The sequence below is a fragment of the Bos indicus genome, chromosome 8, assembly GCF_029378745.1.
Source record: "Bos indicus isolate NIAB-ARS_2022 breed Sahiwal x Tharparkar chromosome 8, NIAB-ARS_B.indTharparkar_mat_pri_1.0, whole genome shotgun sequence".
Lineage (NCBI taxonomy): Eukaryota > Metazoa > Chordata > Mammalia > Artiodactyla > Bovidae > Bos > Bos indicus.
This window is the reverse complement of record NC_091767.1, coordinates 11,313,240-11,337,946: the sequence shown is the minus strand read 5'-3', so window position 1 is coordinate 11,337,946 and position 24,707 is coordinate 11,313,240. Positions and strand designations below refer to the sequence as shown.

Sequence of the window (24,707 nt, the reverse complement as noted above, 5' to 3'; positions counted from 1 at the left end):
ACTTTCACCTTTCACTTTCATGCATTGGAGAAGGAAATGGCAATCCACTCCAGTGTTCTTGCCTAGAGAATCCCAGGGACGGGGGAGCCTGGTGGGCTGCCGTCTATGGGGTCGCACAGAGTCGGACACGATTGCAGTGACTTAGCAGCAGCAGTCGTTTCTTGAATAGAGGGTCCTTATTCTGACTTGCTCTGGAAATTTACCACACTTTTCCCCACTTCCCACCACCACCACATTTAAAAAGGGGGGAGAAAAAAGAAATCAGTATTGTTTTGGAAAATATGATCTTATTCCACTGGTTAATGCCTAGCACATTTCCACCCCTTTCCATTTACCTATAGCTGTGAAATCCATCGAGATTAGTTAAATAAAAACAAAGCACAATTAAGGAGCCTGTCCCTCTCAACACACCTGGGAAAGAGATGGTTGAAATTGAGATGGTTGGCCGCACTTGGATAACTACCTGATATTCCCACAAGAGGGCACTCTAAGCTTCTGAAAAATCATAAAATCTAACAAATGGCGTTTTATATAAGGTCTCATTAACAAGCCCATAAGGCTGGGAAAGAGCTAAGGAACAGTGAGCAGGGAAAATAAGGGGTCAGGAGATAAAGTAAGAAGTTGTCTTCTGTTAACAAACTTACCTCTTCAACTTTGAATCCATCTAATAAGGGTCTGTGGGCATCCCAGGTGGTTCTAGTGGTAAAGAACCCATCGGGCTGTGAAGGAGACATAAGAGATGTGGGTTCGATCCCTGGGTTGGGACTATCCCTTGGAGGAGGGCATGGCAACCTGCTCCAGTATTCTTGCCTGGAGAATCCCGTGGCGGGCTACAGTTCATGGGGTTGCCAAGAGCCAGACAGAACTGAAGCAACTTAGCACACAATTATAAGGGTCTGTATTTCCAGCTATGGTTTTAAAACCCAGTTCAGTTTGGCTGCTGCAAGTGCACTAGCTGGGACAGACATGAAATGGAGGCTGTGGATTTTAGATGGTGGGGGACAGAGGCTGAAATGCATGCAGCAAACCACCTCCCCCACAACACCCCTGTGCCTGTCTGAGTCTGCCAGCAGGAACTGAGATGAGAGTTCCCCATCAACGTTCCCTTTCCTTCCTTCAATCAAAATTTTAAAACCTTTGTGTTGTCTTCATTTTAGGTACTGCTTAAGACTACTGTTGAAAAAAATATTTATTTTCCCTGTAAATTCCTTTATATCCTAGTAAGATTCATTCATCTTGTGCTTCCGCTTTAAAGAACATTGTATCATCCTACTATACCAGACATCATTATTTCTAAAAGGGGGAAGGGGAAAATGATGCTTGCTTATGTTGATCAGAAAAATCTGTGAAGGTGCTTAAAAGGGCACAGTTCAGTTCAGTCACTTAGTCGTGTCCAACTCTTTGTGACACCATGGACTTCAGCACACCAGGCTTCCCTGTCCATCACCAACTCCTAGAGCCTACTCAAACTCATGTCCATCGAGGTGGTGATGCCATCCAACCATCTCATCCTCTGTCATCCCCTTCTTCTCCCACCTTCAATCTTTCCTAGCATCAGTGTCTTTTCCAATGAGTCAGTTCTTTGCATCAGGTGGCCAAAGTATTGGAGTTTCAGCTTCAGCGTCAGTCCTCCCAATGAATACTCGGGACTGATTTCCTTTAGGATGAATTGGTTGGATCTCCTTGCAGTTCAAGGGACTCTCAAGAGTCTTCTCCAACACCACAGTTCAAAAGCATCAATTCTTCAGCACTCAGCTTTCTTTACATTTGCCTAAAAATTTCTAACTACTGTTTCAGAGGTGTACAGAAACTAATACAGTGAGCAACTTCATGGGGAAGTTCATTACTAACAGAGGGAGAGGGAGAAGGGTGTGCCAGAAACAGAGCATTGAGCTGAACCATCTATGGAGCCTAGTTGGCATGACTACAGGTGTCTTAATTTCCTTCTGAGATGAGTAGAGCAGACTAAGTTGTATGACATATTAGGCATTTAGTGGTCCTGGACAACAATGTCCAGTAGTAGTAGACAGCAGGGTCCATTGATCAAGTTTTTACATCTGTTTGGATGCCTGCACTTTCAGTGGCAAGTGATGCCAATCAGAAATCAGCCTAGAAAGAGTGATTGATAAAAAACATTATCTCCGTAACACAGAAGGTATCCTCCAAGTCCCTGTAAGAGTTTCTAAATTTTATGTTTTCATTTCAATGATCATTTTAAAAATATAATGTGAGCATACTCTCCATCGCCTCAATGACTACCTTATAACCATATACCCAAATGTGCACGTGTGTTTACAATTGTATGGGAGCCACGTGAAGGCCATGTGATGTTACAGACACTCTTTGTAAACAAGGCTTCACAGTCAGGAGGGGTAGCAAAGTAGAAAATAAAGCCACCTAACAGCATATGGCACCTCATGGTAAAGATCCTATCTTTGTATATTTTGACTAGCAACAGTTTATTCAGTAGATGAGGTAATAGACTAAAGAAAAGGTTGTCATTATGCCTTCTTGTTGTTAGAATATTATGTTATTATTGCAATTTGGTGGATGCTATTGAGCAGATCAGCCCAACAAAACAACAAATTGGTTAAAATTAGTATCATTGTTTAAAAGGAAAAATAAAAAGCAATGCTCAATGATGCAATATTCCAGCATGTTCAAAACCAAGGCAATATGCAATGAAGCAGAAAACGCCAAATACATCTCTCCATTATTCAACCCAGTATCACTGGGTTTTTTTTTTAATTACAACATATCCATTATTTGAATTTTATTAATTTTTGTTATTGTTTAATTTGTAAGTTAATTTATGTTTTATAGTTGAAACACAATATAGACAGGTTTATGTAATTCTTGGTTGTGAATATTTAAGGAAAGTTGTCATGAAAATTACTTTAATCTAGGAATAGGAAATAATGTGCTTTCCCTTCTTTAAAAGGGATTATTACATTACTCACATTTGAAAAACACTATTGTAATACCATATAGGTTTATTTCTTAAAATAATAACTGTGTTATAGGCATATATGAATTAGAAATAACTATATGCTATTAATATATGTAAACTATAAAGTTAATAATGACCAACAGGAAATAAAGTAAGGAGAAAAACACAGTAAGCTTGTAGTCATAAGAGCAGTTGTGTGCTTTTGGGGGACTAGAGTGAAAACTAACTTCTTTTTCCTTTGGCTGTACCTCGTAGGCTGTGGGATCTTAGTTCCCCAACCCGGGATGGAAGCCGGGCCCCCTGCAATGGAAACATGGAGTCTCACCCGCTGGACAGCCAGGGAAGTCCCTGTCTTCACTTTTTACTTAAATAGATCTGATATAGGTCTTTACGTCCCATTAGTAATAAAAAAGGGAAATACTGTTTAAAATTTTAATTAACATTAAAATTCTTCATCATTATACAGCTATATTGTGTTTGAGGTTTTGAAATAACATTTTATTTCTTGGTTTTGCCTGAGTTATCTTTGATCTCCCACACCTGCTCTGGTGTATTCATGGGTTTCTGTAATGAGATGAGTGGTGGGAATAGTCAGATGGCTTCTTTGTTCTCTTTTCTGTACTTGTGCATTTCATAAGCATGAAGATGCAGTGGTCATAATCCCAAAGAGTTATTGCTATTCTCCACACTTTCTCATTCACGCAGCATGGCCCATCAAGCATTTGCTTACTAAACTTTTGCTTTTCCATCTCCGTGTGGACAGCTCTCCTTCCCTTTGAAGTCTCAAATCTTTTTTGTCTTCAGGTAAACATGGTATTTAAGGTGGGCTTCCCTAGTGGTTCAGATGGTAAAGAATCTGCCAGTAAAGAATCTGCCTGCAATGCAAGAGACCCGGGTTCAATCCCTGGGTCAGTATTTAAGGTGAGGTCTTCACTTACATTGGGAGTTATTCAATTTTCCTGGGTCTCTGGCATGCATGCATGTGTGCTAAGTCACTTCAGTCATGTCCAGCTCTGTGTGACACTATGGACTGTAGCCTGCCAGGCTCCTCTGTCCATGGGATTCTCCAGGCAAGAATACTAGAGTGGGTTGCCATGCCCTCCTCCAGGGGATCATCTCGACCCAGGGATCGAACCTGCATCTCTTATGTCTCCTCCATTGGCAGGAGGCACTAACACCACCTGGGAAACCCCTCTCCATGTACACATGTTATTAAATTTTGTTTGCTTTTCTCCTGTTAATCTACTTCATGTCAATTTAATTCTTAGACCAGCCAGAAGAACCTAGAAGAATAGAGAACAATTTCTTCCTTCCCAAAATATGCCAGATACTGAAATGTGCTGAGAATAAATTTGTGAATAAGGAGCCTTACAATCTAATACAGGAAGACAGTTGTGTAGACAAATAAGTGTATGTAATGGCTGCATGTGTGAGTGAAGTCTCCAACCTTGAGGAAACAAATCTTCATACTTTTCATTCATCCATCCATCTGTGCATTTATCATATATTCATCTTGAGCACCCAAGAAATGGCAGGGCTTGCTCTCAGAGTCAGGAATAGAGAGTGAAATGAGACACAGATCCTGCCTTCAAGGAATCCACAGTTAGTTCGGGAGCCAGGTAAGTAATAAAAACATGCAATAAGCAAGAGATAGAATTGATATGGGTTTCCCAGGTGGCTCATTGGTAAAGAACCTGCCTACAATGCAAGAAATATAAGGAACACAGATTGGATCCCTGGGTTAGGAATATCCCCTGGAGGAAGAAATGGCAACCCACTCCAGTATTCTTGCCTGGTAAATCCCATGGACAGAGGAGCCTGGCAGGCTACAGCCTATGGGGTCACAGAGTCAGACATAACTGGGCATGCATGCAGCTAAATAAATAAGAATAAATATTTTAAAAAATGAAGTACTTTACATGCATTTAATCCTCCTCAGAGGTGATTTATATCTGGTACTGTGGCTGCACAAGGGAAGGAGTGATCAGCTTCCTGGACAAAGCTTCAGGCAGGCTTTGCAGGGCAGAAGGTGATAGAATAGGATCTAGAAGGCTGACATGGCATCATCAGGCAGTCGGGGAGAGAGGGTACTCAAGGAAGAAGCACAGTCTAGGACTTCTCATTATCTCTGAGTGTTTAGATTTAGGAGCAGGGTATCTTGTCAGACCCTCTCTCAGTCTGAAATGCTCATGAGTGTGCCTTGGGGAAAACATGAATGATGGCAGACACCAGAACAAATGACTGGGCAAGGACAGTATTTGATTGGCCTGGGACCTCGGGCTCATCCAATCTGGCTTCAAATACAAAACTCAGTGATCGTTTTCAAGGCTCTTAGTCACCTGCCTTCATCTTCTCTTTGCTGCTTAGTTTCACCCTCTTCCTCTACCTCAATCCCATAAGACCCATTGCCTTTCTATTTATTCCTCCGTATTTATTCCTCTCTCTTTTCTGCCACCACGCATGCTTCTCTCCTTCTCTGCCAGCCCACGGTTCAGTTCAGTCCCAGCTCCTCTGCAAAACTTTGACCTCTGGGACTCAGTGGTTTCTATTTCTTTTGCTCACTTAAAAGACTTTTTATGTGTTAAAACTTGTGCCCAGTATTGCTTCCATCAGTGGCTCAGGTGAAGGATTTGGGGGATAACCCACTCTACTTAGCCTGAATGTACCTGGAACGCCGATTACTATATGGAGGCAGGCATAGAACCAAATCTTGCAGGACATCTTGAAAAGAGTTAATTGAAAAGTTTAATTAGCCTGATATGATGCATAATCCCGTAAGAGTCTGGGGGCTAAAGCTGATAAATCTTGCTCCTGCATTTCCCATATTGTAAACACTTCACACTGCAGTCACCGTGTCTCAAGCTGTGGGAAGCATCTTGAGCCCACCTTCATCATTTCCACCCACAGCCTGCCTTCCTGACCTCATCAGCTCTAACCCTACCTGGAGGCATTCTGTGATTCTACGTCCAGCTGATCTGCTAAGTGTTTGCAGAACTCATTGACCATGTGCTTACTCTGAAACCTGGAGAAAAGAGAACGCTCCTCAATGTATCTGAGGGAAATTTGGACCTTATTGTCCTTCCCTCAGTTCATATTCTTTTTTTCCCCTCCATTGTTTTTTTCTCTCCAGTATTTATCAGGGTAAATAATCATCAAGTCTCATTGGCTTAAAATAATGAAAGCATATCCCATGCCCTTGTCTCTGTCGTTATAGGTTGTGGGGATCAGGGGGCAGGGGCAGGCTCCACTGAAAAGGCAGAGGTTGAAAGACTCAACATGATAAAAGCACTCACGTTCTGTGTGGGCAATGACACCCGCCAGATGACGGTGGTGAGGGTGGGGCAGGGGAGACTAAAAGAAAATGGAGGGTGGTGCAAAGTATTTTAAGAGTCAGGCCAGGAAGGGAGGGGTAGGGGTATATGTCTCATGTATCCACATTTAATTTGCCAGAACTATATCAAAGGACTCCACCTGAAGGAAAGCTGCAAAATGTAATTTAGCTAAGTTTCCAGGAAGAGGATAAAATGCATTTGGTGAACAAGCCCTCCATCTCATTTAGAGGGGAGGCCTGTTCTCTTCAAACAGTCCAAGGAAACACTCTCTGACACCTTCTGCAATTTCAACATTGTGTTTGATGGTTCATTTCCAGTCCCACTTGTAGCAAATATTTCTTAATTCTATATCATACCCTGTCTTGTTTAATTCTCAGATTGTCCAACATATACATTTCTTCATTCTTCAGTGACGTTTCATGGTGGAAGGTGTGGCGGTATGAGAGAAGGCAGGCTAGAAGGGACTATTTTTCACAGGAAGGGAAAAAAGTAAACAAATTAGAACTGTCAGAAACTTAACTGAATGTGTTTCCATAGATTATAAGAAATTAATTAGAACAGGGATTTGAGTGGACAGATATTTATTTCTGTCAGATTATTTATATAAAGAACAGTTAATTGGGGTTTAAAGGGACTAAAAGGATTTTTAAATTTTTAAGAGAAAATTTTATTTTTATTTAAAAAACGTGAACGTAAGGTTTTAGAGGATGCATTCACAGTTTCATAGTTCCGCTAGATGGCCCTCTTTCAAAATATTACAAAACTGGAGATGAACGGCTTTCTAATGCATTACAACTCTCATGTCTTTTCAAGCATTTAGGGTGCTTCATTATTGATTGTAGCTGATTTTCCTAAAATACTATTGATGTAGCAAATCTCATCTTGTAGTATGATATAGAAACAGTTTTGGTAAAAGAGTTTAGCCCAGAGTTTTCTTAACAGGGCATATTTTGTTCTGAACAGACCATTTAAAACAAACAACCTGACAACACTGAGATGACAACCTGTCCCCCAAAGTGCAAAATCAGCAACGATGCTGGAGAGTCCAGAAAGCGGCCTGCTCTGTAAGTTTCCCCTGCTCCAAGTAGATTTTAAAACCAACACAGATTCTACTCCTCCTTTTTTCCCAGCTCTATTTTGAGACACAGATTTCAAAATCCCTAAGGTTATTCTGCAAGGTTATGTGGATTCTGACAACCCCAAATAAGTCAAAGCCAACCAATTAAAATATGCTCTGAAACTAAAAATTGGATGGTTATAGTAAAAAGCTGCAAGGCCAGTGTTTAGCAACCAGAAGCTGGTCGTTGCCATTATAAGGCATCTCTGGAATTGCTGACAAGACACAACTAGTGTCTCTCTTTTCTATCTGAGCATCTATTAAACCCAGCATCATTTGTATTAGGAGCCACCTCTCAATGCAAGAAGCGAGTGCATCTGATTAAAAATAAAAAGTCAGGGAAATGGATAGTGGCTTTTGACTTTTTCCTTCCTTCCCCTCCCCAACCTTCAGTCTTGCTCAAAGGACACCATTGATGGGGTCTCCTACCACTTCAGCTCTCATAATCCCTCTAGCGAATCTGGTAATAGCAACATTAGTGTGTTCCCAGAAACAAAGGAAGTGAAGATCAGAGCCTTCTTACTCCACTCCCACCGTTCTTCAGGGTGCTTCTTATACTTTAATGGAGCCATCACACTATGTTCAACATTTCTAAACCATTCTAATATATATTCACAGTTGTAGACAAGAAATCAGAGCAGTAAACTCAGGCTAGAATAATTTCCCACCGGCAGTGTGGTCATCCGAGTTATCTTAAATATTATGTTGAAATCATTTCTGATCCTGGTTCTTCCAAATTTATGGTACCCGTATATATCCTTAATCATTAAATTCTAGACCACAAAAATTACACATTTGTGTGTACAGAGAGTTGAAGGATTAAATTTGGCCAAAATAATGTGTATGTAACCCTACCTGTGGCCATGATGAAGTAACAGGGACTGGATTTACTTTTCTGCCTTAAAAAATTAGAAAATCAGATAACATGTATCAAGTAGCAGTGTCAGACATTGGATGCTAAGCAACCCAAGAGGAAGGAAATAAATGAGACGAGCCCTACAATTGTCCCATTTCCCATTTTTCTGCCTGGAAGTTTCTAGGTTGTAGTATATGCGTGTGTGCTAAGTTGCTTCAGTCATGTCCAACTCTGTGTGACCCTAAGGACCTGACTGTCGCCTGCAAGGGTCCTCTGTCCATGAAATTCTCCAGGCAAGAATACTGGAGCAGTTTGCTCTGCCCTCCTCCAGGGGATCTTCCCGACCCAGGGATGGAACCTGTGTCTCTTATGTCTTCTGCATCGGCAGGTGGGTTCTTTACCACTAGCGCCACCTGGGAAGCCCCAGGTTGTAGTATAGGAAGTGATAACCCAGAGAGCAGCAGTCTCACTGAGCTGAGGACACCGAGGTTAAAGTCTGAGGAGGCCGAGGTAGCTAGTCTCCTCTCCAAGAGGAGGAGACTAACCGAGAGAGAGCTCTGGAGTAATGGAATAATGATCTATGCATGTGTGAGGGAAAACCATCTGAGTCCAGATAAAGAAGTCCAAGGAAGTCATATACCGAGCACTGCCTGCAGTTTACACAGAGTTGGGAATGGTTCATGTTCCTACCAGCGATGGTGAAAACATCTCAAAACACAAAAGACATCAGATGGTGACCTGAGGAGGGTATTGACTTCTTGGTAGTGGGCTACTCTGGATCCTGGCTAATGAGGCTCTTTTTTTAAAAAAAAATTATTTATTTTAATAGAAGGGTGATTGTTTTACAGTATGGTCAGCCTGACAAAGTTTTAAAGCAAGCCTTGAAACAATCAGGAAGAAAGCCAACATTATGTAAGGCATACAACAAAATGCATCATCTAAGAAGGTAAACAACATGATATCCAGGATTCAATTTAAAAAAATACCAAGTATATGAAGGAGAAGAAAAAATAAGATCCATAACCAAAGGGGAAAATTACCTCAAATGACAGAGATAGTGGAATTAGCAGACAAGCATGTTTTTAAAAGCTGTTATAAAAACGCTTCGTATATTAAAGAAGATAGAAGAAATGTAAGAATGAACAGGGGAAAACTGAATGATATATTAAAAAAGAGAACCATGGAACTTCTAGAAAATAAGACTACAATCTCTGAAGTGAAAAATTCAGCAGATGACACTGGCAACAGCTTAAGCATGGTAGAGTAAGAGATCAGTAAACCTGAAACATAGTAATAGAAACTACCATAAATGAGTAACACAGAAAAATATTGAGAGAAATAAACAGAGCACCAGTGTCCTGGGAGACAGTACCAGTGTGTGAAAGTGGAGCCCCGCATATGCTGTAATGGTAGGAACACAAATGCACAGATTAAAAGTAAAAGGGTGGAAAAGACATGCCACGCAAACACCAATATTTTCAGACAAAGCACATTTCAGAACAAGGAGTGTTATCTGGGACAAAGAGAGACACTTGATACTGACATATGTGTATGTATCTAATAACAAAGCTTCAAGTATATGTAGAAAATATTCAGAGAAACAGAAGAAAGACTGCAGCATGCCAGGCCTCCCTGTCCATCACCAGCTCCTGGAGTCTGCTCAAACTGATGTCCATCAAGTCGATGATGCCATCCAACCATCTCATCCCTTCTCCTCTTGCCTTCAATCTTTTCCAGCATCAGGGTCTTTTCCAATGAGTCAGTTCCTTGCATCAGGTGTCTAGCTTGGTCATAGCTTTTCTTCCAAGGAGCAAGCGTCTTTTAATTTCATGGCTGCAGTCTCCATCTGCAATGATTTTGGAACCCCTCAAAATAAAATCTGTCACTGTTTCCACTGTTTCCTCATCTATTTGCCATGAAGTGATGGGACCAAATGCCATGATCTTAGTTTTTTGAATGTTGAGCTTTAAGCCAACTTTTTCACTCTCCTCTTTCACTTTCATCAAGAGGCTCTTTAGTTCTTCTTCACTTTCTGCCATAAGTGTGGTGTCATCTGAATGTTTGAGGTTATTGATATTTCTCCTGGCAATCTTGATTCCAGCTTGTGCTTCATCCAGCCCAGTATTTCTCATGTTGTACTCTGCATGTACTCTGAGAAAAATTACAGAGAGGTCCCAATTCACCAACATGAAATAGAGGACATCACTACAGATCCTGTACACATTAAAATGAAAATAACAGAGTGTTAAATAAGAACTAAAGATACACAATGGAGTGTTACTTAGCCATTAAAAAGAATACATTTGAATCAGTTCTAATGAGGTGGATGAAACTGGAGCCTATTATACAGAGTGAAATAAGCCAGAAAGAAAAACACCAATACAGTATACTAATGCATATATATGGAATTTAGAAAGATGGTAACGATAACCCTGTATGCGAGACAGCAAAAGAGACACAGATGTATAGAACAGTCTTTTGGACTGTGTGGGAGAGGGAGAGGAGGGGATGATTTGGGAGAATGGCATTGAAACATGTATAATATCATATGTGAAATGAATCGCCAGTCCAGGTTCGATGCATGATACTGGTTACTTGGGGCTGGTGCACTGGGGCGAGCCAGTGGGATGGTACAGGAGGGTGGAGGGAGGGGGGGTTCGGGATGCGGAACACGTATATACCTGTGGCGGATTCCTGTTGATGTATGGCAAAACCAGTACAATATTGTAAAGTAATTAACCTCCAATTAAAATAAATAAATTTATATTAAAAAAAAAAGAGGAACTAAAGAGCCTCTTGATGAAGGTGAAAGAGGAGAGTGAAAAAGCAAATAGATGGGGAAACAATGGAAACAGTGACAGACTTTTTTTTCTTGGGCTCCAAAATCACTGCGAATGGTGACTGTGGCCATGAAATTAAAAGATGCTTGCTCCTTGGAAGTAAAGCTCTGACAAACCTCGAGAGCATATTAAGAAGCAGAGATATTACTTTGCCAATAAAAGTCCATGTAATCAAAGCCATGGTTTTTCCAGTAGTCATGTATGAATGTGAGAGTTGGACCATAAGGAAGGCTAAGTGCCGAAGAATTGATGCTTTCAAACTGTGGTGTTGGAGAAGACTCTTGAGGGTCCCTTGGACTGCAACCCTGAACATTCACTGGAAGGACTGATGCTAAAGCTGAAGCTCCAGTACTTTGGCTCCCTGATGTGAAGAGCTGACACATTGGAAAAGACCCTAATGCTGTGAAAAAATTGAAGGAAGGAGAAGAGGACAACAGAGAATGAAATGGTTGGATGGCATCACTGACTCAATGGACATGAGTTTGAGCAAGCTCTGGGAGATGGTGAAGGACAGGGAAGCCTGGTGTGCTGCAATCCATGGGGTTGCAAAGAGTCGGACATGACTGAGCAACAGAGCAACAACAATAAATGCAAAGTCATAGATAGCATGTTTACAGATAAGAAAACTAAATATTTTTTTGATGACAATTCTCTGCTAATTGATCTATGGAGCCAACACAATTCCAGTCCAAATACCAGCAGGTTTTTTTTTAACACACATGGCAACATTTATAACTCAATAATAACAAAAAAAATCTGATTTTAAAACTGAGTAAAATATTTGAAACAGACACTTCACCAAAGAAGACAAATGACAAAATGCTCAACATCATTAGGCATGAGGGAAATGCAAACCAACAAACAACCCAATGACAACTAAACACAGCACAATGCAACTGAAATGAATGACAACGTGGAATGTTGCAAGGATGCCAATCAATCACAACTGTCATATGCTGGGGGTGGAAATGCCTACTGGGATAGCCACTTTGGAAAACAGTTTGGCAGTTTTTTAGAAAGTTAAACTGGCAATCCCACTCCTAGATTTACCCGAAAGAAATCAACATGTGTCCACACAAATATGTATAGCAGCTACATTCATAATAGTCCAGCCTTGAAAACAACCCCAATGAATCAGTTGGTAAATGGATAAGCAAATGGTCCTATGTCCAGTGATGGAATACGACTCAGCATTAAATGAGCAACCTACTGATACAAGCATCAACCAGGATGGCTCTCAGAAGCATTATGCTACGTGAAAGAAGCCAGCCACAAAAAGACCACACGCTGCAGAAGTCCCTTGTCTGAATTTTGACAAAGGTAGAATTACAGGGATAGATAGGAAATCAGTGATTGTCAGGGGCTAAGAGGGGGAGGTGAGGACTGACTGCAGAGATGCATGATGAAATGTTCTGTATCACGACTGTGGTAGCAATTGCAGAGCAGCATGCCTCTGTTAGTACTCAGTAAAGTATACACTTTAAATTGCTGGATTTTACTGTGTATAAGTTATACCTCAATGAAGTTCTTTTTTTTTTAATGTAGAGGTGAGAAATCCACAAGGTCCATTGAGTAAGGACAGTGACAAAAATACACATACATTCTTTGGAATTCCAATGCTGAGCTCCCTAGACAATTGGAATCTTTAATCTGATCTATGCTGTAGCTACCTTTTAATCAAGAAAAGTTAAAGTCAACTAAATAAGTACAAAGGGTACCCTGGTATATGACCTACTTCCAATGCTTGGGATAGGGTGGGGAGGGGAAGAAAGGGATGTGAATTTGGCATGTGACACTAAGATAATCATCTCCCAGCCGTCTGTTCAAAACAGTTAACCTGTGGTTCCCATTTAATCAACACACACACCTGGAACACCTATGTGTCAGGCAGAATCAGTCCCCGGGCAAAACGCGAAGATGAGTAAGACAAAGCCTGTGTCCTTGAAGGCAAAACCAGGATTACAACATAGTCAGTCAGTGCAAAGTGTTCCTGAAATATCGAGAGGAATCTGTTCATGTGAAAATCATTGGCTGAGTCCTAATTATATTCCAGGCATGTGCTGTCGGTCTTTGAATACAATGATGGGCAAAAGAACCAGAGAACACCCTCTTCTGCAGATAAGTCAGTCAGGCATTAATAAAGGAATCACACTGTTACTACTCATCAGGATTCTTGATTATAAAAATGATGCTGACTCTAGTTAAGTAGAAAAAAATAACCTACAAGGGGATCAGATGGCTCATAGAATTGACAGAAATGAGGAAATTCCCTGGCAGTCCAGGGAGCAAGCCCAGGCGTCCAGCAGTGGCCCAAGCCAGCCACACAGTGGCCAAAAACAAAGCAAAGCAAAATAAAACAAACAAAAAAACAATGAAATAGAATTGATAGAAATGTTAAAGAACCAGACTAAGGCAGGAACCATGGGAGTCAAGACTCTGCTACAGAAGCTGGTACCTGACCCCCTAATGACTGTCATCCCTGTCCTCATGACACTGAACTCTCCCTCTGCACAGCCAAGAATAATGTCTAATCAGCCCCGTGCTTTTTGCAACTTTCCCATAAGACTGATGTGCTTGTCCAGGCTTAGATCATGTGCCTGCCTAGAAGTGGGAAAAATGGTTTTTTCTCCTTTGAGTTTTTGTATTAGGAGGCCGTCTTAGTTAATTGAGTGAAAAGGATAGGAAAGAGTGTGTTAACCAAAAAAAAAGAAGTACAACCTAAAAGTTGAAAATTATGTTTCATTTTGTGAACTCTCTGAGGGCTTCAAGCCCAGCAGGCAGCCTCTTAGGAGTCTCTCTGAAGAGGTAAGGGAGGACTCAGAATATATAAGAGTTTTTCAACAAAGACCAGGAATTAATAGTTGGAACATCAAAAGATGGTTGTTTAGTCGTTAGGTTGTGTCCAACACTTTTATGACCCTGTGTACTGCAGCCTGCCAGGCTCCTCTGTCCATGGGATTTCCCAGGCAAGAGTACTGGAGTGGGTTGCCATTTCCTTCTCCAGGGGATCTTTCTGATCCAGGGATTGAACCCACATCTCCTGTGTCTTCTGCAGTGGCCGGCAGATTCTTTACCACTGAGCCACCAGGGAAGCCCATCAAAAGATTACTGTTAATTGAAGAAAACCAGACATCTAAAGTTAATGAATTTAGTGCTTCTCTATGTATGGGAACATGCAAGATTCTGGATTCACTGAAATAGTTCTTTGATGGGCACCTTAGCTATCTAGGACCAGCATCCTTTTCTTTCCCATCCTCAGCCTCCACAGGGTGCACCCCTGGGGGCAGCGGTAGCGGCTGACAGCTGAAATATACTTTGTTTATTGACATGGCAGGGAACATTTCTCATTTGCCAGTGTCTGGAGCGTGTACTGAGGAAACTGTGTGTACTGAGGTCCCACCGTAGGAGGGAGAATGATGCGTATCAAGCACTGAAAGGGTGAGGGACCATGCAGCACTTTGGGGCAGTGTTCAAAGGATTTGACCTTTCCACGAGCAATGAGAAGCCACTGTGGGATGTTAAGCAAGGAAGGAGATCACTGAATTCCTGTGTCTAAAAGGTTACTTTGCACTCTGGAGAACAAAATGGAAGGAACAAAAATGAAAGCAGAGCCACCAGTTACTTGGCTACTCCAACAATGCAGTCCAGAGGCTGACCCACGCAGTGCCAGTAGAAGTGGAGAGATAAGGATAGGCAAGAGCTCTGTAGAAGGTAGAATATAGGACTGGCTGTGATGGTAGCAAGGTGTGGGAAGTGAAAGAGGGGCGAAGCCAGGATGACTCCTGAGTTTCTGACTGGCATAACCAGACTAATGGGGGTACAAATCATTGGAAAAGGGAACACCAGGAGAGGGCCTGCTTGGCAGAGCAAATGATGAATTTTAGTATTCAACCTGTTTACTATGCAATGGCTTGAGACACCTAAAATGCAGTATCAACTAAGTGAGAGAACCTCAATCCAAATGAATTTTAAAAAGGGGGAGAAACCAACAGAGGGTTCATAATGCACAAATTACAAGGTAAAAAAAAATCATGGATGCAGGTCATCAGACAGAACTGGAATCAGAAGTTGAAATAATATTAAGGTGGTTTACTTTCTCTCCTCATTGCTCAGAAAAAGCAGTATTAGTCCCTTTAAATGAAAAACATTTCTTAAAAAAATATACTATGACCTCAAAAATGTCCCAGAATCAAGTAAGAAAGAAAGATGGATGGACCAAATGACCTTCAAAATCCCATCCAACCCTAAGATTCTACTGTATTGTCTAAGTTTTGAATTGTCTAGAGTGTTGCTGTACTGTGTGGAGTCTCTCAGCTGTGTCTGACTCTTTGTGACCCTATGAACTGTAGCCCACCGGGCTCCTCTGCCCATGGGATTCTCCAGGCAAGAATACTGGAGTGGGTCACCATGCCCTCCTCCAGGGGATCTTTCCAACCCAGGGACTGAACACAGGTCTCCCACATTGCAGGTGGATTCTCTACTGTCTGAGCCACAAGGGAAGCCCAAGAATACTGGACTGGGTAGCCTATTCCTTCTCCAGGGGAACTTCCCGACCCAGGAATTGAACCAAGGTCTCCTGCATTGCAGGCAGATTCTTTACCTGCTGAGCTACCAGGGAAGCCTCTAGAATGCTGATTTATTCCTATTCAAATACGCTGGTTCCATTTCTTAACAGTAATAACTATCATCATCATTATTATTATTTCAAGCAAGCTACCTCCATTCCTCTGATGTAAATTTTAAGAGGCAATAATATGATATATTGAGTAAAAGCATGAAATTTGAGGACAGAGAGTTCTGGGTTTCAATTCCATCAAACATAAATCAGTTATGCAAATATACAGAATGTATTTCACTTTTCTAGTTTTCAAAATGAGAGTAATAATAGTGCTTATGTCATGGTTTTTATGATGATTAAAAGGGTTCTTGAATATTAAAAAAGGCAATGTCACGTAGGTGGTTGGACATATGAGTCTGGAATGCAGAAGAAAATTTGTGTGAGAGATATACTATTAATCTATATTTATATTTAAAGTAGGTTTCTTTTCATGACAAGCCCACAGCTAACATCATACTCAATGGTGAAAAGCTGAAAGCATTCCCTCTAAGATTAGGAACAAGACAAGGATGCCTCACCACTTTTATTCAACATAGTATTGGAAATCCTAACCACAGCAATCAGACAAGACAAAGAAATAAAAAGAATTCAAATTGGAAAGAAAGAAGTGAAACTGTTTGCAGATGAAGTGATACTATACATGGAAAATACTAAAGATGTCACCAGAAAACTACTAGAGTTCATCAATGAATTTGATAAAGTTTCAGGATATAAAATTAATACACAGAAATCTGTTGCATTTCTATACACTTAAGCTATCAGAAAGAGAGATTAAGGAAATAATCCCATTTACTATCATATCAAGAAGGATAAAATACCTAGGAATAAACTTACCTAAAAAGGTAAAAGACCTATACTAGGAAATCTATAAGGCTCTGTTGAAATCAATTGAAGATGGCATGAAGAGACAGACAAGATATACTGTGTTTTTGGACTGAAAGAATTAATATTGTTAAAATGACCATACTACTCAAGGCAATCTATAAATATAATGTGATCCTATTAAAAAAACCTATTTTTCACATTACTAGAACAAATAATTTTAAAATTGGTACAGAAACACAAAAGATCCCAAATAGTCAATACAATCTTAAGAAAGAAGAACAGAGCTGGTGGAATCATTCTCCCTCTTCAGACTATACTACACAGCAACAGTCATCAAAACAGCCACACACAGATCAATGCAACTGAATAGAGAGTCCAGCAATAGAACCATGAACTTAAACAGGCAATCAATGCATGGCGAAGAAAGCAGGAATATACAATGGAGAAAAGACAGTCTCTTTGATAAGTGGTATGGGGAACACCAAACAGCTACATGTAAAAGAATGAAATTAGAACATCTCCTAATGCAAATAAATAAACTCAAAATGGATTAAAGACCTAAATGTAAGGATGGAAACCACAACACTCCTAGAGGAAAACATGGGCAGAACAGTGTTTGACCTAAATCATAGCAATATTTTTTTGGATCTGTCTCCTAAAGCAAAGGAAATAAAAGCAAAAATAAACAAATGGGACCTAATTGAACTTAAAAGCTTTTGAACAGCAAAGAAACCATCAACAAAATAAAAAGCAACTTATTGAATGGGAGAAAATACTTGCAAATATTAAAACTGATAAGGGATTAATATCCAAAATATATAAACAGTTCATACAACTCAACATCAAAAAAAAAACCACACACACAAACACAAACAACAGTTAAAAAGTGAGCAGAAGACCTGAATAGATATTTTTCCACAGAGGACATGCAAATGTCCAACAGGCGCATGAAAAGACACCCAATATAGCTAGTCATCAAGGAAATGCAAATCAAAACCAAAATGAGATGTCACTCCACACTTGTCAGAATGCTGCTGCTAAGTCACTTCAGTCGTGTCCAACTCTGTGGGACCCCATATACGGCAGCCCACCAGGCTCCCCCATCCCTGGGATTCTCCAAGCAAGAACACTGGAGTGGGTTGCCATTTCCTTCTCCAATGCATGAAAGTGAAAAGTGAAAGTGAAGTCGCTCAGTCGTGTCCGACTCTTAGCAACCCCATGGACTGCAGCCCACCAGGCTCCATCCATGGGACTCTCCAGGCAAGAGTACTGGAGTGGGGTGCCATTGCTTGTCAGAATGGCTATCATCAAAAAGAACAAAAATAAATGCCGGTGATAGTGTTCAGAAAAGTGAACCCTTGTACACTGTTGGTGAGAATGTAATTCGGTGCAGCCACTGTGGAAGCAGTATGGAGCTTTCTCAAAAAACTAAAAATAGAACTACCACACAACCCAGCAATTCCACTCCTGGGTATATATCTGGGAAAAAACAAAAACAATAATTCAAAACAACATATGAACCCCAGTGTTCACAGCAGCATTATTTACAATTGCCAAGATTATAACAACAATTGCCAAGATGGAAGTAACCTAAGTGTCCATCAACAGATGAATGGATGAAGAAGATGTGGTATATATACTTATATGCATGTATAAGTATATAAGTATATATACATACACATATATACAATGGAATACTTTTGTTCATGCTCAGTATTCAACTCGTGTCCAACGCTTTGTGACCTTATGGACTGTAGCCCACCAGGATTCTCTGTCTATGGGATTTTCCAGGCAAGAGCACTGGAGTGGATTGCCATTTCCTACTCCAGGGGATCTTCCTGACCCAGGTATTGAACCCACTTCTCCTGTGGCTCTTGCATTGTCAGGCAGATTCTTTACCACTTGAGCCCTAGAATTTGCAATATACATTGACAACTAATCCAAGTCTACTTTCAAGTAACACCATATCTCTTCGTGGGTAGTACAAATACCTACAGTAACACAATATTCTCAATTCTTCCCTCCCACCCCTTATATCATTGCTGTTATTCATTTCACTTATATATAAACTTTAATCACTGAATACATTGCTATTATTTTCCCAAACTGTTATCTACTAGATAAATTAAGGATTAAAAAAATGGAAGCTTTTATTTTACCTTCACTTATTCTTTCTCTAATGCTCTTTCCTTCTTTTTGTAGACACCAGTTTCTGACCTGTTTCATTTTGCTTCTCTCTGAAGAACTTCTTGTAACATTTCTTGCAAGGCAGGTCTACTGGCAGCAAATTATCTCAATTTTTATTCATCTAAGAAAATACTTCTCCATTTTTCAAGGGTAATTTCACAGGATACAGATTTCTAGGTTGGTGTTTGTTTCTTGTTTTTTCTCTTTCTCTCAAAACACTAAATATTTCACTCTATTCTTGATTGCCTGGTTTCTGAGAAGTCAGATGTTCCTCTATGGGAAAGTTGTTTTTTTTTTTTTTCCCCTGTAGATTGATTTGCTGCAGTTTGAAAAAGATATGTTTAGGTGTTGCTTGTGGAGTGGGGCAGCAGGGTGGGGGGGGCGGGCATTCATCCTGTTTAATACATTCTGAGTTTCCTGGATCTGTGGTTTTCTGTTGGATGTTAATTTGGGGGAAATTCTTAGTCATTATGGTTTCAAGTATTGCTTCTGTTCTTTTCTCTCTTATCCTCGAGATTTTCTCATTATATATATGAGAGAGGCAAACCAGGACTGAAATCTAGCTCTAATGCCAAAGCCCATGATTTTCTCCAGGCTGATTTGTGAAGAGTTTGCTACCAAATATTTACATTAAGCCATAAATTACTCAACCTGAAAAACTACAGTGGCATAATGGAAAGTGAGCCTGAATGAACAAACACACACCAGCTTTTAGTGCTCTAGAAACAGATCAGGGTGGGAAAGAGACTTCAAGTACTGAGCACTTAGAACAGAGAGGTCCTGTTGGTCTTTATATACCTTTTTTCTCTTACTCCTCTCATTAACCTTGCAAAGCAGAGCTAATTATTTTCATGTTACCCTATGAGGCTTTGAAGCACAGGCAGGGTTAGACTGATGCAAGACCTTAATAAAGACTGACTTTTTATGCTTTCGTTCCTTTTCACCCACTTCCCACTCCCCTATCCCCAACATTCCGATCCTCCTCCTCCTTGATGCCCTGAAATAGGTGAGGTTCCCTTTGAAAACTTAATCCGTGACAACTTCAGAAAAAAGTTGAAAGAAAAATTAGATGATTTGACCTTACCTCTTGACTGGCTTGATTTTATTGTCAAAGAAATGTGTGTGTGTGTGTGTGTGTGTGTGTGTGTGCGTGTATTTAAAATGGGCTCTATTTTCCTCATTCTTTCCTTTTTCTTCCCCCGCCCCTTCCTTTAGTTATTTTATTTTATATTTAGAAATGCCTGCCTTTTGGCTTAGTATAACATCACTGGCTCTTACACTGTTTCCTGCAGAAATTGTAGATACTGCTTACCCATCTTCTGTGGAAAAGTAGGGAGCCAGTTTGATCTTTGTGGGCAACTAGCCTTTTCTGCTTGGATGCCTCAGGAAACCTCTCTTATCCCTGAAGTTAAATATCTTAATCAATGTCTATTGTTATACATCAAATAGTCTCTGGGTATATGGTGTACCATTATGATAGCAGATTTCATTCTTTCATTTCAGGGAAATTTTCCTTCATTGTATTTCTGAATAATTTTTATCTCCTATTGTTGAGTATGCTATTTCAGGGACAATAATTATCTTTGTTTTGTATCATCTAGAACTGAACACCTTATTTTGTCCCTAATTGTTTTAGCTTCTTGGTAGTCTTCTGTGTTCATAGTGATGGTTTTAAGGTGTTCTTCAGCACCAGTAACTCTTCTTTGATTTCTAATTTATTTGTTAGATAGTATTATTTTGGTTCTGATGGGTTTCCTTAGCCTTGCAAGTCTCTTTCATTTCTTCATGTTGTTTCAGCACTTCATCTTTGAGTTCTTATTTATTGATAGCATTATTTTAAAGTTTTTCTTTAGCACAAGACAATCTGGTGAGTTTTCTTCTGTTCTTTGGGTTTTGTTTTCTTCCAGGCTGTCTCCTTCATGTTTGGTTTTCTCTCTCTCTCCCCCTCTTTCTAGCGGATTAACACAGTTGACATGACTTTTTTTTTTCTTTACATGCCATTTATTTTTATTTGCTCAAGCTATAATTGGGCAGTTCTGCTTCTCCTCAGTTCCTCTGACCTACTGTAGTTCTCCTTGACCTCCTTTGTACCTTCCCTGGAAACTATCAGACCAGTGGACGGCAACTTGGGGGCTGGATGTCATTTTCTATTTACTTTTCAGCGGCTCGAGTCTTGAGAGAGGAAGAACTCCCCTGGATCTGCCTGCAGCTCTTGCTGGGATCCTAAACCACATTCTCTGAGTTGCAGTGAATGTTTTTTCCCCGGGCAGTCTTCCCAGTGAGGGCCAGGGGTCTCCTAACCCCTGGGCTCTGGTTGGCTCCTCCAACTCAGCGATGACCTTGGAGAACAGCCAGGCCTGTCAGCCCCTCTAGCCTCAGCTGGGATCCACAGTGGTGCGGAGAGCAGCTCCTGTGCTCAGAGCTTCCACACTCACCTTTTTTGGCCACTTCTCTTCAAATCAAGGTGAATTCAGAGTATCAGAATTTTTTTTTGACTCACCTGTTCTCACTTCTCTTTCTGGGGAGTGGGTGTCGTGGTAAGCAAGGTTAAGAGCTACTTTTCAAACTTTATTACATGATGTTTTATCATTTTTCTATTTTGATTGCTGCTGATGAATTTTTGGCCTCCTGAAAAGCAATAATTTTGTTCATTTCCTTAGGTGCTGGGGGACAAACATTCTCTGATCTGATTTCCTTTACTCCAAAGTCTCAGAACAACTTTGCAATAAGCATTCTTGGTGATTCCAAGCAGATGGTTTGAATCAAATTCAGAAAAAAAGCCAAAGCATGAAATTCAGAGTCAAGGTAAAAATAAAACTAAGGATGGGGTGAAAAGCAGAGAGCCTTATTTTGTAATGGCTTTAAACAGTGAGATAGTTCCTAATTTCATATTTACTTTAAAAATATACTTGGGCTTCCCTGGTGGCTCAGATGGTAAAGAATTGCCTGCAATGCAGGAGACCCGGCTTCTATCCCTGGGTTGGGAAGATCCTCTGGAAAAGGGAATAGCAACCCTCTCCAGCATTCTTACCTGGAGAATTCCACAGATAGCAGAGGAGCCTGACAGGCCAGAGTCCATGGGGTCGCAAAGAGTCGGACACAATAGCAACTTTCACTAAAAAATATACTTATACTTCTAAGAGCTTAAAAAAAAAAAAAAAAACAGCCAAGATACTTTGCTTTTCCTTTCCCAATGTTAAAAAGAATGGAAGGTGAATAGGGGCAAGTTAAAAAACCTCACATATTAAATACATGTAAAGAAAAAGAAACCCCAAGCATTTTTGCAATCATAGAAGGTACCAGAGTGGCATTAAAAATATGACCCAAGAATATCCTTCCCCAAGATGTCTCCTTCTAAAAGCAGCTGCGCTGAACACCTCTGACTTTACCATACTCTGCATTTATTTATCTTACAGAGTGTAATGAATTCTTTCGTTACTTTCAGAGATTAATTCTGTGTGCTGACTCCAACAAGACTTGATGCTTCCTTCCATTGTGCTCAGCCGCATTTTAAGCAGCTCCCTGGGAGGTAGTCAGTGCTGTGTACGGGGATTTCACTGCATGGTTCACATTGAGATCAGCAAAAGGGTGGATAAATCCCTAGGTGCGGTTTTAATTTTGTTGCCAGGAAAAAAAAAAAAAAAAACCGCAACCAGTGTTCAGAGTCCATCAGGCTTAGCTTCTCTGATGTACCTCTGCGAAGTGCATCGGGCAAGAAACAGCCCATCCTGGAGCCAGGCCCTCCTTGAATTACAGCTGCCAGCCAGACCCAGGAGGCTGTGTCCTTGGAGCCCAAGGCCCGTGCCGCCCAGTGCTGCCGGTCATCGGCTCTTGAGAGCTGCTTATCCTCTTTTCAGCGTTTGGCAAATGTGCTTCACCATTAGCTCAAGTTCTCAATGTGTTCCTCAAATGATTCACAGTGACTCCTCCACATGTCACCTTAACCCAGTAGGCACATTTTTAAGAGCGGTTTATTCATTTTAAAGTATTCAAATGCCTCCCAGTCACAATGACTGAAGAGGCCAAGCTCTTCAGTGAATACCACTGATTTCCTGAAATGCTTCACAAGTACTAGTTAGGTATAGTGACGGGGCAGGGTGGCAGTGGCTGAGCTCCTGCACTCTGATCCCAGGAGCCTAACTCCTGTCTCCAGCACTTCACTACCTGCATGACAGAGCTAGGTACTTACCCTCATGGGGCTCTTTATATGTGAAATGGGAATAATAATGGAAAGATTTTTAAAAAGCTCATCTACAGGGAATTCAGAGGTAAAGAATCCGCCTGTCAAAGCAGGAGACGCGGGTTCAATCTCTAGGTTGGGAAGACACCCTGGAGAAGGAAATGACAACCCTCTCCAGTATTCTTGCCTGGAAAATCCCATGGACAGAGGAGACTGGCAGGCTACAATCCTTGGGATCACTAAGAGTTGGACACACTAAGCATGCAGGTTTGCAGAGTTTCTATATGGAATTCTTAGCCCTGTGCAAACGACATAGCCACTAAAGATGACTAGCATCTTATTTTATCAGAGAAAGCTAGCACCAAAGATTCAGTTTTATACATCTTAAAGTATTATTGAGTTGCTTTACCAATGGAAATGAATAGAGTGAAATACTCTTGTAACCGGACACTTTTCACTTGCAAGTTTTAATAATTTCTTTTTAACTGTATAAAAATCACCTGATTTTATGGACGAGGACACACACAAAAATATAGAGACCTTCTTGGGGTCACAAAGCTGACTAGAAGTAAAGTCAAGGCTAAACCTCTAGCAACATCATTTTTAAAAATTATCAATTTATTTATCCAGCTATGTCAGGTTTTAGTTGTAGCACACAGGCTCTCTTTTTCAGGTGTGCAGGCTCAGTAGTTGTGGCAGGAGAACTTAGTTGCCCTGCAGCACATGGCATCTTGGTTCTCTGACCAGAGATGGAACCCGCGTCTCCTGCGTTGGAAGGTGGATTCATAATCAATGAACCACCAGGGTCATCCCTAGTCTCACTTTGAGTCCACTGCTCTTTTCCCTACATTACCTTGCCTTTCTTTGTGTGATCATCTTCATCAGCGAAGATGCTCATGTCAGTGACTTCACATTTTAGCTGTTATAACAGAGAGCCTCAAAATAACCCCGGATTAAAGAAGGCATTTAGCTCTCTTGTTAAAGTTTGACTACGTAATCTGGGACTGCTATGGTGGCCCTGTGATGGTCAGAGACCTGGCTTCTGTTCTGATACTCTGCCTGCTTCAGCACATGGTGTCCAAGACGGCACCTCCAGCCTTTGCCATCATTCCTACTTTCCAGTGAAGATGTGGAAAAGGGTGAAAGGCTCACTTCTTTGGTCTCAGAATACACGATATTTTCGCTCACATCCCGTTCACCTAGACTTAGTTATGTTTCTACATCCAGAGCTGCAAAGGAGGAAGGGAAATGTACTTTTTGGTTCTGTCTATCCAATAATTATATTTCTATGTAAAAAGGGAAGAATGGGTGTTGGGGTATAATTAACAGTCTCTGATACACACACACAATAAACTTTAAGTAGAACACTATTATTTACAAAAGTACTAAAATTTCTAGAGTTAAATACAACAGCTGTCAGATACACACAGGTCCTAAGCTCCCACGAAGGGTTCAGTTCAATTCAGTTCAGTCACACAGTCATGTCCGACTTTTTGCAACCCCATGGACTGCAACATGCCAGGCTCCCCTGTCCATCATAAACTCCCAAAGCTTGCTCAAACTCATGCCCATTGAGTCAGTGATGTCATCCAACCATCTCATACTCTGTCATCCCCTTCTCTTCCTGACTTCAATCTTTCCCAGCATCAGGGTCGTTTCAAATGAGTCAGTTCTTCTCATCAAGTGGCCAAAGTATTGGAGTTTCAGCTTCAGCATCAGTCCTTCCAATGAATATTTAGAACTGATTTCCTTTAGGATGAACTGGTTGGATCTCCTTGCTGTCCAAAGGACTCTCAAGAGTC

General features: G+C 40.8%; 1 long non-coding RNA gene across 3 annotated transcripts in view; it reads left to right on the top strand.

Moving 5' to 3' along the window:
• The window catches only part of LOC109562818 (uncharacterized), a 37,653-nt gene that overhangs the window by 4,910 nt on the left and 8,036 nt on the right, over positions 1-24,707 (top strand). The window contains exons 2-4 of one of the 3 annotated variants that reach the window (XR_011568003.1): positions 3,206-3,871; positions 7,246-7,346; positions 21,386-21,530. This is a non-coding gene — a long non-coding RNA (uncharacterized lncRNA). Of the gene's footprint in view, positions 1-3,205; positions 3,872-4,218; positions 4,570-7,245; positions 7,347-21,385; positions 21,531-24,707 lie in introns of all 3 variants that reach the window. The other 2 variants (XR_011568002.1, XR_011568001.1) reach the window with 2 other exon arrangements.